Source organism: Pelecanus crispus, chromosome 6 (assembly GCF_030463565.1).
Source record: "Pelecanus crispus isolate bPelCri1 chromosome 6, bPelCri1.pri, whole genome shotgun sequence".
Taxonomy (NCBI): domain Eukaryota; kingdom Metazoa; phylum Chordata; class Aves; order Pelecaniformes; family Pelecanidae; genus Pelecanus; species Pelecanus crispus.
In genome coordinates, this window is record NC_134648.1 from 7,920,672 (window position 1) to 7,939,682 (window position 19,011).

General features: G+C 35.6%; 1 protein-coding gene across 1 annotated transcript in view; it reads left to right on the forward strand.

Annotated features, from left to right (window-relative positions):
• The window catches only part of METTL15 (methyltransferase 15, mitochondrial 12S rRNA N4-cytidine), a 97,107-nt gene that overhangs the window by 19,757 nt on the left and 58,339 nt on the right, over window positions 1–19,011 (forward strand). The gene's annotated exons all lie outside the window — the stretch shown is intronic.

Consider the following 19,011-nt stretch of genomic DNA (forward strand, 5'->3'; position numbering starts at 1 on the left):
TTTAGCAGAAGTGCAATATCCGTTGGATAGAGTAGGGTGAAATCTTCTTGTCCTGTTCTCACTGAGCCACTTTAATGCAGGTACTTAAGAATAAAATTTCTGATCACTGATGCTGTCAAAAGTAATTTGCAGAGTTTGGGATGATACGGGATATGGATTTTTTGGCAGTGTGAACATGACTTCTTAAGAAGAATTACCAGTAATAATTCTTTGTAGTGTAGATGTACATGTGACACTGACAAGTTAATTCCCTTCCATGTTGCGTCCTGTAAAGAATCCTGATGGTGACACTTGCTCCGGTTTTCTTACCTGGTATTCTCTAGTTCATTTCATTTTAAACCTGAGGTCTAGTTAACATAACAACAGGAAACAGGTCCTCTGATGTGTATGCCACCATTTAAATTAAATGTTATTTAATGCTTTCTGGAGAAAATGTCAACAGTGCAGGCATCATATAAAAATTAAACTTCGAACTGTTTTCTGTTGTTAAGTTTATACTTCAGATTTTTTTAGGAAGCAGAATGGGATTGGAGAATGGAAAAAAAATTCTTTTTTGAAGTATGTTATTTTTATTGGAATTTTAAAATCTTGCACAGTCATTCTTGCCAAATGCTTACTTATAACAGAAAATGCCGATAAATGGAGTCATCTGAAGTTTCAGAAATGTAAGAGTTTGTCAAAATGGACTCAATGAAGCATATACTTCAGATTCCTGTGGACATAATACCATGCCTCAGTGTTTCAAACTGGATTATTTCCCAGCTTCCTTATATGAACTATTCTCAGAAAGTATATAAAATATTATACTGCTAGGAAAAGTGGACATATGCATTATTTTTATGGAAAATAAGTTTCATGTATAAATTGACAGTCATGACAGTCATGTGTGCTGTAGTGACAAACAAGTCTGTCTTTTGCATTGCTTTTAGAAAAGCTCGTGCAGCTCAGGTATTAGGAGTTCAACTTACTTTAATCAATGAACCTTTATTAAAGTCCTAATTTGCCTTTACACTTGTTCAGCTGCACTTAACATGATTTTTGTGATCTCTCTGCCCCCCACCACTCTTTTCTACCAATAGTAATTGACTTTGCCATTTTTTGCATGGATTTCAGTATCACTTCTGAGATGTTGGTAATTCCAAGTTGTGCTGTCACCCTCCCCTGTGACTCTGGTGTGTTGTCATCTTATTGGTTGCTGCTGAATAAGGCATATAAGATAGTGAATGATTTATCATAGACTTGGACAGAAAGGAAATAATGGGGCTGGGGCTTGCATTAAGGTATTTAACTCTTCTGTATAGTGATATTTTTTTTTTTTTTTTTAGGGTAATCATGTTACCTGGAAATAAAGCTCCCGAAACCAAAAATGGTTTTGAAAGGAGATATTGCTTTATTCTGCACAGGGTGCAAGGTGGAAGAATTCCACAAATCAAGCACACCAAGTTAGGATTCTATTCCCTTATTTATACATTGAATATACAATCTCCACACCTTTCTAATAGATAATCATTAACCTGTCTTCGTGTGCTCATCTTCATTGGTTAACAGTTTACTCGCATAGTCTTTAAAGCTGTAGTGTCTTTTTAATTCACTGCGCTTGTGCAGGAGTAGTGGGGGGGTACTTGCTCCAGTCCTTAACTGGGTCGGTGGTCGGATCTCCCCCTGCCCGAATTACCTCTTACCCAGTTTCTCCTATTTTGTGCATGCCCGTTTGTTTTACTGTCCCCTTATCTTTGAAGGTCAGCAACCAGCCACTTAGCCATCCTCCCTTCCTCCTTCAGTGTAGCAAAATATGCATTACTTCACTCCTACTCAAGGACTGTATTTCATTAGCATAACAAGATCTACTGCTTAAAGGCAACAGTCACACACTTCTGGTATTTTGAGTAGATATCACTATTCTTCAGTGATTCCACTCTTTGGAAGAAAATGGAAGACAGTTCACATTGGCCAGCGACGCTTCCTATGTGCTCTCATTTGTATCTTGTTTGTATATGCCGAGGAACTGGGTGTATCAGCCTGGATGAGGATGGTGTGTGGCTAAATATAGCATGTATTCAAAAGAGAAGAATCCTCCCAGTTTAAAATAAGCTTAACAGCATAAGGAATTATGTAAGATTTCATTAAGCGACCAATTGGGAAAAAATGTATTACACCAGTAAAATAACTTTTTATTTTTACTTCTGTATTCCATTTGAGCAATTGAATGTCTGACACGGCTTAGGCCACACTGAGCGAATCCGTGCAAGTGTTGTGTAAAGAAAATTTGAATGTTGATACACAGTGGAGAAAAGAACCAGTTATGAAAATCATCCGGTTGTTTCAGTAACTGGTGGTACATCTTCACTGGTTGTTGCTGTATTCACAACCTGAATGCTGAGCTGTGTGTTTGATTGCTGTTGGAATAACCTTTCTCACTTAACAGTTAAGATTTCTAGAGGTTTCTGCTTCTGTCCCGTCTGCATTGTCCTGACCTGTGTGGTCCGTGGTGTTGGAACAGACTCCGTCTCCCTAGGGTGTTGTGTTCAGATCAGGAATGTACACAAGCTTGGCACTTTTCTGGGTAAAGAACAAATACGTGAGGCTAAACAGGATAGTCTCTATTAAAGAATGAGTCCTTTCCTTCACCATGCTCTTTGTATTTATTTAGGCTTCTCCAAAGTGGTATTACCTCATTATGTCCTGTAAAGAGGGAATAAGAGTAATTGTTGCTAAGGTGGATTTTTGGGAAATGCACACAAATATTCTCTGATAATTAGCCGTATTGGGGCTAATACAGTAACGGGGCTACTACTGCGTTTTTCTTTAAGCAGTAGAGGGATTTGACTCTTCCATTCCCTCTGAATATATGTAGCTGGTTTAGGGGCAAGTAATGTGTATTTGGTGATGATTTTATTTATTTAACCTTATGAATCTATACTTTAGGGTATGGTAAGTAGAACAAAGGAAATCAATTATTTTTAAATAGTTCCAAACTGGAGCTGTAAATCTAAACTAGTTTTCTGATGATAAAAAAAATCAATTTAAAATGTCAAACCAGTTGTTCTCAGAAGAGTGAAAGGAAGAAGGGTGTGTTGAAATACCTGCAGATGGATACAGTTTGGGGAAACACTCTTCAGATAATTTTACATCCCAGCATGTGCCTGGAGTGTCACAGTACCAGCAAAGTGAAGATCAGGTTTGTTGCGTACAGGACAGTGCAAGCTTGTGGATGCAACAGCAGGCGTTAAGAAAGGGTGATTGTATGTTCATGTCTGGAGGAGCTCAGCAGTACTGAATGTGGTAAGAGCTAAATCCAAAAAGAGGTTTTGGTGGCTCAGATTCTGCTTGTGGAAGAGAGGATTCAAAATTGTAACTGATTTTTAATTTTTCTTCTTGTGCAACTAACTTTTGGATGGAAATACAGGATAAAGCTAATAACTGTGAAACTAATAGGCCCATCTAGCTGTGCACATTGATTCCGAGACAGCCAAGCACTCTAGGCTTGTTCATAACATTAAACCCATGAATAGTGTTTTGGAGGTAAACAGAACTACGTCTGAAGATAAACGTGTTTAATTGCATTGCTCTAAGGGAGATGACTGCTAATCTGTGTAATTACATGGAATTGTTACTGTTATCTGTATGGTCTTCCCTACTGTCACACTCATTTGTTTGATCTTGTCTTAAGTTAGATAATAAATTAATTTGAAAAGAACCGTACTGTATGCGTGTACAGTTCATAAAGCAAATGAGTTTTGCTAATGGTAATTCCTTTGGCCTCTAATAAATGATCATGGCATACAAGCATCATTATAGCAAAACTGAGTAAACCACGTTGTTTGCAGACAATAAATAATACGGGAGCAAGAAAGTTTTCTGTATTTACACTCTTTCTTCTCATGATAAAAGCTGCCTTATTTCTTGTGTATTAGTAGGGATTTTTAAAACAGTTTTTTACATGGACAGTAGCATGTTAAGTAGCATTGCTCCTGTTTGTTGTGTGTTAAACTAATTCTGTGTTAGAACTGGTTGATTCAACTACTGTGTATACCTAATCTGTGTAATTAAGTTAGACATAGTCACTCTGTGCTGCTTGTTTCAGCCAGTGAGGACTAACAGAGGTGAGCCAAATCAGCTCCTCATTTTGTAACATGCTGCCTCAGGTAGTACTTTGTAAACAAAGAGTGTTGTCACAAAGTGAAGAGTTTGGTATGCTGCCTCTTTCCATCTTTTGGCTTATGGTAGTATCTATACTGTCATGTTGAAATGCAAGCAATTAGTTTAACAACTTCAATGTAAAATACAGTTGTTTATGTTCTTAACACACTTGTTTATTCTTTTTGTAATTAACAGCTGAATGTAGTTTTTTAAAAATAATACCCCCCCCAAAAACATTTGCTTAACTTAGTCATGCCACTGTATTCTGTGATTTCCAGCATTGCATGTTATATTACATACACAGGTAATATAACTGAGGATGTTTTTTGCCTTAAAAAGGAAGTAGAGGGACACTTGTATCCACAATCTGTAGTCTGAACATGTTCTTTTTAGGTGACTTATGTCAACACTGCAGACACTTTAAACACGCTTTTCACTATAATTACATGTTGCTGATTGAGACTTCTTGTACTACTATTGAACCAGCTGCAGAGTTGCCACAAGAGGTTGAAAGTTCCTGGCTTTCGATTATATCCTCTGAAGGGCAGAGCAGTAGATGCCTTCTGTAATCAATGAATTATATGAAAACTGTATAGTTCTGCAAGGTTTTTATTCTCATTATTTTTGCCAGTGGTGAATGACAGGCTTTTTCTCAGGATCTGTATTATGTTTTGATTGCTGTATTAATGTAATAAAAAGTATTAAAGTAAATGGTAAGTCATACTGCTCTCACTAGGAGTTTGAACTCATATTTGCGGTAGGAAATTAATCTGGTTTTAATTGCCTGTGAGTCTGAAGTATGTTCCTTTTTGTAAAGCTGATCTCACATAAATATAAATCAGTAACTGCCTGTTCTTTAATTATGTATTAGTGTATTGTACCTGCCTACTAGATGAGAATATGAGCATCTCCAGTTACAGCGTATTGGAGGTCATTAAATCTTCTCTGCTCTATGAAGTTTAGTACTGCATTTCTAGTTACTGAGAAATGTACTATCTGTTTATTGCTTGTTTTAGAGTGGCTATGTTTAGCTACAATCACTCACTTTATAAGTAACTCCATAGGGATTTTTTGACAATATGGAAAACAATTGCTGTAAAACATACTACAAAATTACAAAAGTATTTTTTAAAAAATCTGCCATTGTAAATAATTTTGAGATATTTTAATGTAAAGTAAAAAATTGTATCAATTATTTGAGAATATTTTTTAGTATTTCATAAATACATGGCTGAATTCTACCATGGTCTAAAAATATTGTATTAATTTCATGAAAAGATGACTAATGTAACCTGCATTCTCAGTAGCAGTGTTTCTTCTTCCCTTGCCACTTTACACTTGACCTTTTCCTTCTTCAGACAGATTATTTCTGCTAAAAGTAATGTAAAAATTCTAGAAAGGACGCTAAGATATGTTGGGACTAAGTGATTTGCAGAAAATATTTTTATTGGCTTTAGGTTGTCAGTCGTAAGTCTTAGGTGTACAAGAGCTTACCGGTGTTTAGCAATAACTGCAGTCATGAATTGTAAGGATAAACTTTACTAATACTGTTGTTGCCATACTGCAGATACTTCTGTGATATAAAGTAGGAATTTGAGCCAGCACAGTTGCCTCTCTAAAAAGCATTGTAAACAAGGCTGATGGTCTAATCCCAGAATGTGATTTCTGGTGATATTTTAACTTAGCTCTCTACTCATGTATCCATTTTTGTGATTTGTTTGGATGCTAGTAAATCTTAAAATGTCTGGAACAAGGACTGGTTGATCAGCGCAATACAAAAATGACATGCAAAAATGGCATAATATCATGGCATGCCAAATCTTGCAATAAGTCACAATATTAGCAGACGTAATTAGCATCCAGTGCAAGATATGGGGCATCAATGAAGGTCTGGAGATATGAGAATTCATTTGGCTCCTAGGGTATGCTAGTCTATAGCACAATGTTTTGTTGCTACAGACAGTCCCTCAACAGTGCATCCTTTGCAGTGGTCTGTGCTTCTAAGTAGAACATCCCTTTTTATAACAGTTAGTCTGCATTCTTGCAGTATTGAAAGGAGGCATTGTCAGCACGGAGTTTGACGTGTCTGTGTTAGGGAAGCAAATGCTACTTGATAGGTTAACATGAACTGGCGTGATAAGGGTATAGATCTGTTGCACAGTTGCTTAAACTCTGCTTGTAATGATCTATTCTACTCATCAACCCAACCATCTGCAAATAGAACAGCATATACCTTTGGCAACTCTGTGCACTGTATCCCGTTCCAATGTTGTACTGAACTGTTCACATCCTGAGCAGGAAGCAAATAGTTGGCAGGTGTGACCTTTTCAAAGATATACTGATTCTAGAGCTGAAGTAAAGTAGCCTGGGTTCACTAATACCAAAAGGAAAGCTGGTAATACGTCATGTTTTACTGAACATGCCCCAAGCTCCACAGTTCTTAAGCACTGCTGTGTTTGAGACAAAAGACAGATAACACAGTGGAGCTGGAGGACCATGTTGTGTACTAAGCCTGTTGAGAAAGCAAAGTTAGGCTATTCATATTTCTTAACAAACATTTTATTTTTTTAAAAAAGAGAAACAGCTATAGAGTATAAAATGTTTCGTTTACAAGTCAGCTGAGCTTCAGTATTCTAAAGAACAGAACTGATTCTGTTAATCACATTGATCTCCTTCTGCCCAATTCCATGGAGAGTGACTGTGTGTGTTCAGAAATGAAAACACCCCAAAGCACTTCAATTTTGCACAATTGAAATAATTGGAAATGAAAAATGAAAGGAGCAAGGTGGTAGGACAAACATCGTGGTCTTTTCTGAATGCATACTACGACAAAGGCTTCAATTGCATAACATTGTTCAGAGTCTTTAAATATGCATCATTTGTTTGCAGTTTTAGCCAACACTGTAGTGGTGTGGGTTTGTCTGGGGAGGGAGTATATGGAATATTATGGTTGGGGTTTTCTTTGTTTTGTTTTTTTCTTAAACCTTTCTTATGAAATGGAACTTCTGTTATATACTTCGTAGAAAACAGTGCTTCATGATGTTTGGGGGCTAACCTTTCCTAAGAGATCACAAATGCCATGTTACTTTGGGCTTCTGCATATATAATTAAAACTTTCACCTTTGGTTGGTGAGTTTCAGAAACCTATTTTTAATGTGTTCAGATATGAGTTACAAGGAATTAAATTAAGGAGTAGCTCAGAGAAGGAGAGAAGAGAACTTGCCGAGTTGGTTATTGGAAAAAATGTTACAAACTTATTGCTTGAATAGTGTTAAAAACAAATGAGAGGTTATTCTCAGATCACTGCCTTTTGATGACTTCTTATGGAAGAATAATATATTTAAGATATATTTGAAAACGTGTCACTTTTTTGAAATATTCATTACTTAATCAGTAGGGAATATTATATGAAATAATAGTACTAAGAGAAAACTATTTAAAGAGTTTGGATGAGTAGATTTTTTGGTGTTGAAGGTAAGTAGCTACTCTAAACAACAACTTTCTTTCACAATGCAGTTGAAGTGGTAGCTGTGTACAATTTATGATCTTGTATTTACACTTCAGCCAAAGGTGAACAATAAAATTACATTATTTTTCAAGGAGACTCTTTTCTTTCTGGAAAATGCCATGGTTTTTGGTTTGGTTTTTTTTTTTTTGTTTGGTTGTTTTTTTTGGTGGTGTTTTTTATTTATTACTGTGGTATACTCAAAACCAAATTGAGCATATATTTCAGTTAACTTATTTTCATGTAGTGGTACAATTAGCAGAAGGACTGTTATCAATACTTATTATTTGTAATGTTACAAAGTTATGTCATTATCTAATGGTAGGAGAACATATGTGAAATTTCTACACACTGCAGATTTTTAAGCATGTTGGTCTGATCAGAGTTGTAAATTGAGTCCAGCCATGAACTTCAGTTGACAGGAAGAAGACTCCATATGTCTTTCAGACGAAAAGTGATCCTACTTCCATTAGTGTCTTTTAAATAGATTGTTTGTTACGGTAATAAGATGTTCCGAAGTCAACACTGACATTTTGGATTGTTTTGTGTAACTGAGCTGGTGTAAGTGACTTTACCTGTGTGTGACTTTGCAATGTGAATTGCAATGTGGCACTGCAATTAGTAGATTTGGTTTTGTTTGTGAATGTCAATTTAAATAAGTTTTGTAAAGAAACACATTTCATTTTTATTCTTACAGAAACATGTTCTCAGTGATCTAAGGGCAATAGTTCAAAGGTCCTTTTGAACTATATTCTTTTATTTGCTGCACACAATGAGCATCATAATTTGTTCAGAAATAACTGTAGGTATAATTTGGAATGCAAAATAATACCTGAAATAAACTCTATGTAAAGAGATTTGAAATAACTTCCTTTTTATCTCTGACAAAGTTATACCTTAATAGTGCTTTTAAAATTATTTCAAAATTAAAGTTTAGCTTCCTGCTGGTTAATATCACTTTCTGGAGTCTGTTGTTCAGAACGTGTGTTAAGAAAAGACAGTTCTAAATTTCATCTCTTTTCTGTTAGATTTGGTCATAAATGTGATCTGTCAAAACTACTCCAACAGACATTGACATATGACTTCAAAAGTGATGAGCTGCAGAACAAAAGTTTTCTGCATGTACCTCAAATAACATCTTTGAGGCTCGTGTTAAGAAGTTTTGCTGTACTTTGCAAGAACTAATCTTAAAATTTCTTTGAGAAAGGTCACAGTCCACATGGGAAAGAGTGGATTAAGGGCAAATACTGGAAGAAGTGCAAATGTTGAATAAGTGATAAATGTTTAGGAGGAATGTTTGGGGTTTTTTTTTTCTGTAATGTAAAAAAAAAAAAAAATTACAGAAGAATAGAAAAATACAGTTAGCTTGCCTTTTCAATTACTGTGGTCAGCATATCAAAACTATTTTTAACGTGATCATCTTTTGAGAGCTGTATAGGATAATCTGTACTGCCAAAATTTGATTCAAAATCAACAGTTTGTGAAAATCTTTATAGTAGGCTTGAGTTGTGCATGCTTAGGAGGTGGAAGGGAGAAAGAAGGGTAGGAGAAGTATACTGTTTGTGTCCTGTTGGTGAACAATTTCAGTAGTGAATGAGGTAGGATTGGGTACTGGTATGAAAAAAAAAAAAAAAAAGCTTTTTTGCTTTCTTCTAAAATGCTTTGCTGCACAGAACAGGTTTTTTTTTTCCCCATTCATTCAGTTTCTTATGAAAATATCTGACTTAGAGCATAATGTCATCTCAGAATAATTACCTTTTCTGTTGATTAAAAATCACATGCTGTAACAAGTGTGTGGTTTTGGTAGTGTGGGAATACTTTAAATCGCATTGGTCCTAGAAATGGCTTAACTGGCTTATATGGAACCAGCTCCTTGCCATGTTAAGGCACTGCGACAAACTAACTTTTAGCGCTCCATGGTACGTGGTTGTCCAGCTTCTGCTACTGGAATTAATTTTTGGTTTACAGTGTAGAATACATATTGGTACACGGTTTAATGTTTGTGAAACAAAAGTGTTAACGTCAGTTTTTGGAGATGATTGTAAATTAATTTGGGCAAAATGGATTATATAATTATTCTTTATTGGCTTAGAAAACTTGTTTTATCATTACTATGTATTATATAAAATTACTGAATGGCATTTTTTAATTGTTCATGGGTATGCATGTACCTGTTTCAAAGAAAAGTAATCTGTAAAGGCCCTTTGAACTTTATACGTATATCTCCTGTACATTAAGAAGAGTATTAGAAAAGAAAATCGTAATATTTTTCTGTTCCTAAAATTACATATTGCTGCATGTTGCAACATGGGAAATTTATTCCAATTAGGATAGATTTTTTTTGTATTTTCTGAAGACGTTTTTGTTTCTTGATCCAGTTGGACAGCTATCTTAAAACAGGAGGAGCGGCTGAGGGAACTGGGGTTGTTTAGCCTGGAGAAGAGGAGGCTGAGGGGAGACCTTATCGCTCTCTACAACTACCTGGAAGGAGGGTGTAGTGAGGTGGGTGTTGGTCTCTTCTCCCAAGTAGTTAGCGATAGGATGAGAGGAAATGGGCTCAAGCTCCACCAGGGGAGGTTTAGATTGGATATTAGGAAAAATTTCTTCACGGAAAGGGTAGTCAAGCATTGGAAGAGGCTGCCCAGAGAGGTGGTGGAGTCAGCATCCCTGGAAGCGTTCAAAAAACAGGTAGACGTGGCACTTTGGGACATGGTTTAGTCTAGCCTACCCTTAATTGGTTTAGTGTGGACTTGGTAATGTTAGGTTGATGGTTGGACTGGATGATCTTAAAGGTCTTTTCCAACCTAAACGATTCTATTCTATGATTCTGTGAAATTAAGGCACTTGGAATATGCCCATAAATTACTGGTTTTCTAAGGTGCATGGTAATCTCATATTGTAAAGCATTTTGATGAAGTAAAAATGAAGAGAAACTGAAGAAAAACCTCAACATTATATAAGTGCTGATACTTTTTTATTGCATCCCTAAGAATGTCAGAATAGCTACTAAAAAGGCCTGAATGAAATATTTGTAACTTAATTCTAGTATGTATTCTAGATTTCAAAGCAACAGAGGCTTTTCTCCCATCTTTTGTCATATTGACCAGAGGTATTTTGGGATGAAAAATACTTGCTCATACACTGAAGTTGTAATTGGTCTTCTACTGAAATTCAGAAAAGGAGTTGGAATAGGATGAGCCATATTTATTTGTTCTCATCAATTACTACTACTACCTGGGAAGAAGGAGACTGCAAATCAGAACAGTTCTAAGGTTAATATTTTTAAGTTGTTTTGTTAAAGTATTTAACTTCAAATGGCAGCTTTTCCTGCTATTAGAAATTTCTGTATGTGTGCGTATTTATGCATGCACTAGCTGTATTCTTATTGATAGTCTCTGGGGGTCAGAACTGATACATTTGCACCCAGAGGTTCCCATTCCTTCTCCATGTATACCAGTCTTACAACATTTGTTATAATTCTGTGTAGAGGGTGGATATGGAGTGAGCTGTGGTTTTGGGAAGGCTGTCTTCTTAAAGCAGTGTTTGCCACTAGCTCCTAAGAGAAGCCCATTTAGGATCTTAGGCATTCTTGGTCCAGCCTGTTAGTTGGAATAGGATTTGAAGTCTCTTTGGTGGATCACCATCCTCTTCTGCAGTATGAGTAAGTTCTGTTTCATGTTGTGGTTTAACAGAATCCCTGCTTTTAGAAGCTTGGCAGGAAATACTTTAAAGTTTGGATATATTTTTCCTTCCTCTTAGCATCACTTTCTAGATTTTTACTTCTGATTAGTTTTCTGTCTGTGTTTAATGAAACTATAGGTTCAGTGAGGTTGGTATTAACAAAGGCCGGCACTGAGCATTAATTTTCAATTTTGAGCTGGTGGATTTGGAGCTTTGCAGAAGGGAAGAAAAAGACTAAGGAACTGAGAAGAGGCTCTGCTTTTTTCCACTGTGGACCTTAAAATATATGCCCAAACAATTGTCTATATACTTTGTTCAAGAAGCATTTACTCCAGTAATTATTTTTAAAATGTCTATATTAATTCATACCTTTGCAGTGATTAGTTGTGAATAATGTAGTAATAAAAGCATATAGCAGATCAGCTATTCCTTGAAAAAAAAAATGCTGAGAGAAAAAGATTCCTGTAGAATTCCTTGTCACTGCTCCCCACTTCAACTCAGTTTGTTATTCTCCTTATGTGTATATGAAATAGTTTGGTGTATTAAAATGGTAAGCTGTGGCAAATTCAAGATGTTTGAACAAGAGGTCAGATATATTTATACTTTAATACACTTAGAGTTGGTATTTGAAAAATAAAAACAGAGTGGAAAACAAGTTGTGTTGTGACAAAGAACAATTTCTGTTGTGAATAACAAGGAAATTCAGACAAGTTTAGAGAACATGACTCATCGTAGAAACACCAGGAGAATGAAGAGGCAAAAACCGGCTTGCAATGTGTTGATTATTTTCTTTATGATATTACTTTTCTGTTCCTGGCGTTTTTGGTTTTGGTTTTTTTTTTTTTTTTCACAAAGCAATCAAATAGATACAAACAAAATAAAAGTGAGTACTTAGATACCTACCAACAGTGCCTGGCAATGCAGTAATAAATATTTATTGTTGGCCTTAACAAGCATCTTGGTTCAAAATACAAGCATATGAGTAGTTTGACCTTCTTTGCATTTAGAAGAAAACACTAGCACTCATTTCACATATGGAAACTGTATTATTGTGACAAATGTTGGCTTGTCGTCCCACTAAGACAGACCGGTGAAAGCAAAGAGAAGCGCTGTGACCTAATTGTGATTGGCTTGGAATACACTAGTAGATGGTGGCTTTTGTATTGTGCAAATATGTTATTGCTCTCATCACATAACCATTTACTTTAATGAACTTACTTTTGTTAGACTATCACATATAACAATATGTCAAGAAAAATTACTGTTATTTTGATATTTGATGTCTCAATTGCATGAAAGAGTCTTTCTCCATTTTATTTTTCTTTCTGTAGATACCAGGCACTTTCTTTTCTTCTAAAGAGCTGAAAAGGTAGGTAGCATAGCTTGGATGCTGGATAGTTGTTTCTCCCTTTTTCTTTGCAAAGTTTGTTTCGAATAAATTGGTATTCTGGTATTTTTTGTTTCAAGCCTGCAAAAAGTAGAATGAGTGCCATTTACTTTCAAAACAAGTATGTTAGGCAAGCACTGAAAAGATACTGATTTCATAATTGTTATTCTTTCTAACTCCTGATTTTTCTTCTGGAAGATGGAATGTGGAGGGTGAGGGACTGTTGGGGCTGGAGTTGTGTTCTCAGCTGGGGCAGCAGGGATTGTGGATATATTTTTTCTCTACCTCCCTGCAGGAAGGTTCTGTGATTATTGTTTGTGAAGCCTGGTTTTGGGTGGAAAGACCTTTAGCAGGTATCTATCACTGTTGAAGTATTCTATTCATATATAATATTGATATGGTACTGGCAAAGTGTGTGTTTTGTCCAAGTTAATTTTTCTTCTGCTCATGTTTTAAACTTTGCATTCATGTTTTTTTTCTGTTCTGAAAACAGCTCTACTACTCTTGACTTGCTTTTTTGCACATCAGGAAGTATGCCCTTCCTATTAGCTAAAAGAACTGACTAATTAAGTAGGACTCTTTTCTATTCTTTTGGATTACTAGTGAGAACATTTGACTCTTAAAACTACATCTTGACAATTTTTGATACATATATTGCAAATGGCAAAGTTGAATTACTTCTACATTGTATAGAGTTTGTGCATTGTAATATATGTAATATGTTTGTCTTTCCATGACTGGCCTACTATTCTGTTTGACTGACATGATAGCTGTCTTCATTATCTTCCAAGTGATTCGCTCATGCTGTTTGATGGGCTTTATGAGCATTTAATTTCTGAGAAGGATACCCTGACAAATGTACTCTGAAGGATACTGCAAAATGTTCTGCTCAGTACATTGTCCTGCTATACTTGAATGACTGCCATTTAAATAAAAATTTCTTCAGACAAGAAGGGAAAATTGCCAACATTACGATACAAGAGCATCAGAGGGGAATAATTGTACAGTTGTCTCTTCTGTAAGTGTGTGTAAGTCTTTGGAGGAAGTGTGAAACAGAGGGCTGGAGGAAGGAACTGCATTTTCCCAGGAAGGTTGATTTGAGATTAATATTTTTTTATTTTATTTATTTATTTATTTTTAGCAGTGAACTTGGTGTTAAGATGGTTCAGGTGATAACACTTGGCCGAAGGCAGAGAGGATGGTCACTATCAGTAGAGGATAGATTCTTTTTTAAATACGAAAAAGTGGATAAACAGGGCTGGGGGTTAAAGAAAAAAGAATAATTATGCAGTGCAAGGTCATTTTTGGGGAACAAAAGGCTCTCCGTTTTTTAGAAGAAATTACTGTTATCTGTTGGAAAGAGCAGTGGAGAAGGCCTTGTCTGTACTAGCTCATCATAGCATAATAATGATCTTTTGGTATTGTGTAAGTGTGAATAAGTTGAGACCCAAGTTTGTCTAGACCAAAAGGTAAACAGCAGAAGTCTGTCTTGTGGTCAGTGGTGGAAAAAAGACAGATTGCTCACGAAAAACTGATACCCGGGATAGAAGACTGTTTGGCAGAGTGTACTATATTCCAACTCAGTATGTCTCAGATATTCAGTAAAATTTGTCAAAGTCCTTTTTGAGAGTATGTCAGGGTTGCAAGAGAAAGAAAAAACATTTTGTGAAAGATCAGCTGATCGCCATGAAGTGCTTGAAAGAATTAAGGATGGTAGCTGAAAATAAAGTTGTATATCTAAAGGAGCAAATGACTTTCAGAACGTGACAAAGTTCATGCTTTTTAAAAAAGAAAGAAAACAGAGACTAGAAATTACTGGAACTAATGAGAAAACTTGTATTTTTAAAATAAGTCTCGTGTAGTTTCAATTTATGTCATGTTTGAGTTTCAATTTTGTATCAGTTACGCAGCCTCATTTTGAAAGTGTTGTATACAAAAATGAAGATGTTGAACTCTTTCTAGCTCTATAACTATCTTAGAGCTAGTTGTAAAATGAAGGCTATAAAGTTTTTGTTTGTTGCTATCTGTATGTCATGAAAGAGCCAAATGGTTTCTAAAACGTATAGTCACAAACTGATTATGAAATTCCCGAGAGGAACTCTGATGGGGCTATCATAACTTAACAATGGAACGGTGAGTCACTGCTGGAGGAATTCATGTAATAATCTTTTCCGGTATTTATAGGACCAGAAGGATAAAATGTCATTTAATTTTATTTGATTAAAAACTACTAGGCGAGAGAGAAAGAGGAAGAAAAAATGAAGCATCTTTCTTTTATTTCAGGCATGAAAGATGAATGGAATATATGACAAGCCTATTATGAAGCAGTATAGTACAGTGATTAATTTCAAATCTGATCAATGCTCCAACATAGTTGTGTTAATAATAAAATTATTTGATAACTTAAGGGGATTTTCTTTTTTAGGTTCTAGATGCAAAACGTTGCTTTTGAGTGGAACAGCTAGATTGAGGCATCTGTATGAGTTCTTGCTTGTTAGTTTAGGCATATGTATTGTGGTGTTCACAGATTATCCATGGAAGGTCTTTATTTACCTTAAAAAGTTATGCCAAAATGTACTTAATGTAGCCTTAATTAGGTTTGCTAGGATGCCAAAAATGCTATAGCCTATTCCATTAATGCTGGTGATGCAGTATTTTATCCAGCACTGTGTGTTCAGTCCTGCAGTCTCTTCTGCTTGAATCGGAGATGTATCCTCTTTTATGTAGTGCCCCCAATTTAAAGATCATGTTAGTGTTAGTTTGCTGTTGCTTAAAGGTTTGGTTGGTTTGTGTTGGTTTTTTCAGAAAAGGCAATATTATTTGGTGAGCATGTGTTTATTCACAGTGTACGCTTGCATGAATTCTTAATTTAAAGCTTTTAGGTGCTGTCAGTATTGAGAGCTTGTCACTGTGTCATGGTACAATGATCCTTATCCTCTCTTCTTCTCTCCTTTGCACTGCTAGTATTAATTTTTGTTTCATTTATAAGATCTTCTGTATGGTTCATTAATATTCAGCATGTATAAGGGGTTTATCAAGCTTAAAGATTATCAAATTTAAAATTAGTGAAAGCAGAGGCAGATGTGTGTGAGGAAAGGTGAGAATGTTAAGCAGAATGACAAATATAAATATTCTTGAATGAGTCACAAGATCTTCAAAAGTTCATTTTGGGGAAAAAAACCCAAACAGTATTAAATATTGATTAAATAGCAAGATTGTCTAGATATATGGCCAAAAAGGTCCCCAACTCATCTTTTCACTTTCTGCTATTCAAACTTGATGAAACAAAGAACCTTCTCCAAAGTACGGAAGTGTTGGTGAGAGAAAGGCAGAAAGGATCACATCTGTGTAGTACTTTCTAGAGATCACCAAAGAAGAATTAGATAGTTAGAAAAAGAACAGACGTACAAGAAATAAGCAAATTGCTAAACCCATTAGTGAAGAAAGAATATTTTCTGGAACTTAACATTACTAGTGAGTTTAAGTGGAATAAAATTATTGTTCTAAACTTTTTTGTTTTAAATTAAGTAGCTGCTTACTTCTAGCACTTCCTATGCCTTCCTTGACTCTTCCTGCCAACGTTGTACGTCTGCTTCAGGAAAGGCAGTGTTGAGGTTTTCAAAAATTTTAGTGCTGAATCTGATCAACAGTGATAACGTGAGACTTTATAGAGAAAATAAATGGTTTTGGTAGCTTGGAGTTTTTAATGTATGCAACTGTTTTCAAAACCTAGCTAAATTCTTGTGGCTAGTTGTGTTTTAAATAATACCCGTGCTTTTCTGACCGTTTCAGTTTTATGCTTATCAAATTGGTTTCAGGGAATATACTTTTGTTTTTGTTACGGCAGAAGATAAATCAGAATGCTTAAATAGTTTGTGGGAGCATTTATATAGTATGGATATTATATATTCTGTAACATAACTTTGTCTTCTACGTGCTCCTTACAAAAAATAATATTCTATGTCAGTTCTATTTCTTCATAAGAATGGTGCAATTTAATATAGGAAGATGAGCCAACTAAATTTTTTTTCCTCCTTGAACTTAAAAATATTACAGGAAAGTTCTGCTTCTAGAGCACAGGCTTAGGAAGAATGATGGTATAACACAAAGAAATTAAATCATGACAACCTAAAGATCATAAAGGATCATAATTTTCACTTACTTTTAGCCACAGTACAGTTGGATTATTAGTTTCATAAATATTCAGTTTTATTATTATGGGATTTCTATTAAAAAAAGCCTTTATTTATGTTTTCTAAAAACTGTATCTGGAAAAATGTTTGGGTCTTTCTTCAATCTGTTCTTTGCTGCTTTTGAATTTCCATTTTTATCCAAAGGGACTTTGTGGTTGAATCTTAATTCTTTCAAGGGATAAGTTACAAAATTTCCCTTAAAGGTGCTTGGCTTTGGAGTGTATAATTTTTGTAAAGAAGTTTAGTTCACATTAATTTTTATTGAATATGATTGCACTTGATAAGAGGTCTTCAAAAACTGTTTCATATCCAAAAATAATTTGAGAAGTGGAAAAAAAACCCCCAAACCTGGGTATTAATATTGAGAGATGTGGAGAATCTGTTCTTCTAGTTTAGTTTAGCTTGCATGGAGTCTGTTTTCCTCCCAATCAAAAGAGGTCAGTTAAATCAGCTGAGAGGAAAGAGTTATAGGAATGCAGAGATGCAGAAACTGGAGATGTTCAGTTGCATTTCTACTTTGGTTTAAATACACTGTCATAAAACAATAAAAAACCTGTCTCTTTTTTTTTTTGTTTTCCCTATAGAATTATGGATACTTTCTTAGTAATTTGAAAAGGAAATATTCCTAAGTGGAATTGCAGTCATACAACCTCTGCATTGCTAAGTGAAGAGCCAGTTATTCCTGTCAACAAAATAGTTGTTGATGTTTAAGCAGTTAAGTACCAGTGTTGTCAGGCCGAAGGAGGAAAGCGCATGGGGCAGCTTCTAGAAACAGTACTGCTGTTTTACAGATAAAAAAAGACTTAACATTAAGTTCTAGCTAATCTTCTTGTGTTTCTTCTGTTAGTGGAATCATAAAGCCCAACCTGCCTTGGTTCAAGGTGGTTGACTGTGTCCCAAGTCACTGTTTCTTAGGAAAGTCTCAGGAGGAAAGCCTCCTGGTCAGCCTGTTGGTCAAATGGATTCTGACTACAGAAACCTCTCTAGAATGAGTCTACAGAAACTGAAGAGCCATCAGGAGAGCAGTGTTCACCTTTCAAGAGTCTTATCTCAGCTTCCCTTCTGCTGCTTCTTTCCTTTCTCATGTTCAGACCTGCTGCACACCAGTTGCTCAGTCTCCCCTCTTTGCTGGCAAACCATTTGCTGCAGATGTTCTACTCCATGATGCGGCTGGGGGTTAACCAGCCTTTTGAAGTCACCTTCTCTCTGTGTGAAATTTGATGACTGCATCACTCTTCTCAAGTATGAGATAGAAAGTATTTTTGGGTTTTTTTGTGACGTTTTTGATGGCAGGAACGTGAAATTTCCATTTATTTCCAGGAACTTTGAGTTCTGAGAGACTTGCTAGAGGAATTTCAATGCCTAATTTTACGCAACTTGTGCCGAATCTGTACCTATGTATGTTCTAGTTAGAATGCATTCAAAGTTCCTTGTATGTATGTTCAGTTTTAGTCCAGAAGACTGGAGAGGATGGCTGTGTCTGCCTGGTATTACTAAAAATCTTCCAGTCTTAGTTTGTGTATCCAAAAAATGGACATGGTGTATGTTCATGGGCAGTAAGTATTGCTCAGAAGCAAGGAAATATACATTGTTTATCAAAAGGTGTAACTTAAGCCCCTAGAGTATGTCATGTCAGCAATTGAAATGGGACTGTTGTTAAGGTGGCTATTTCTATGCTAATCTGCATCTAATTAAGGCATGTAATGATGGTAGAGAAGATGCAGCAGGATTGGACTTCAGCGTATCTTAGTAACCTAAATAAATAGCTTTGTCCTTGCACAGTGAACCCAAAATCAATGGTACTGTGTCTTGAAAACTTATGTTTTCTGTGCTAGTTAGGTTAGTCCCAGTTAGGATATATATGTGCCTGTGCTGCCATCACACTTTGATCTGTGATATAAAACTATGATAGTGTCATTTTTTTAATTGATACACAAATCCATCAGCCTTCCTTTTAGATACATTCTTACAAAGCAGATGGTGCCAATTGCTTCCTATGGTCCCATGTTCTATATGTCTTTGTATGCCTCAAATTGAGCAAGTCCAAACAAAGCAGTCAAACAAGTGGCTTTCCTCTAAACTCAGAATGTTAAGAAATGAGAAGA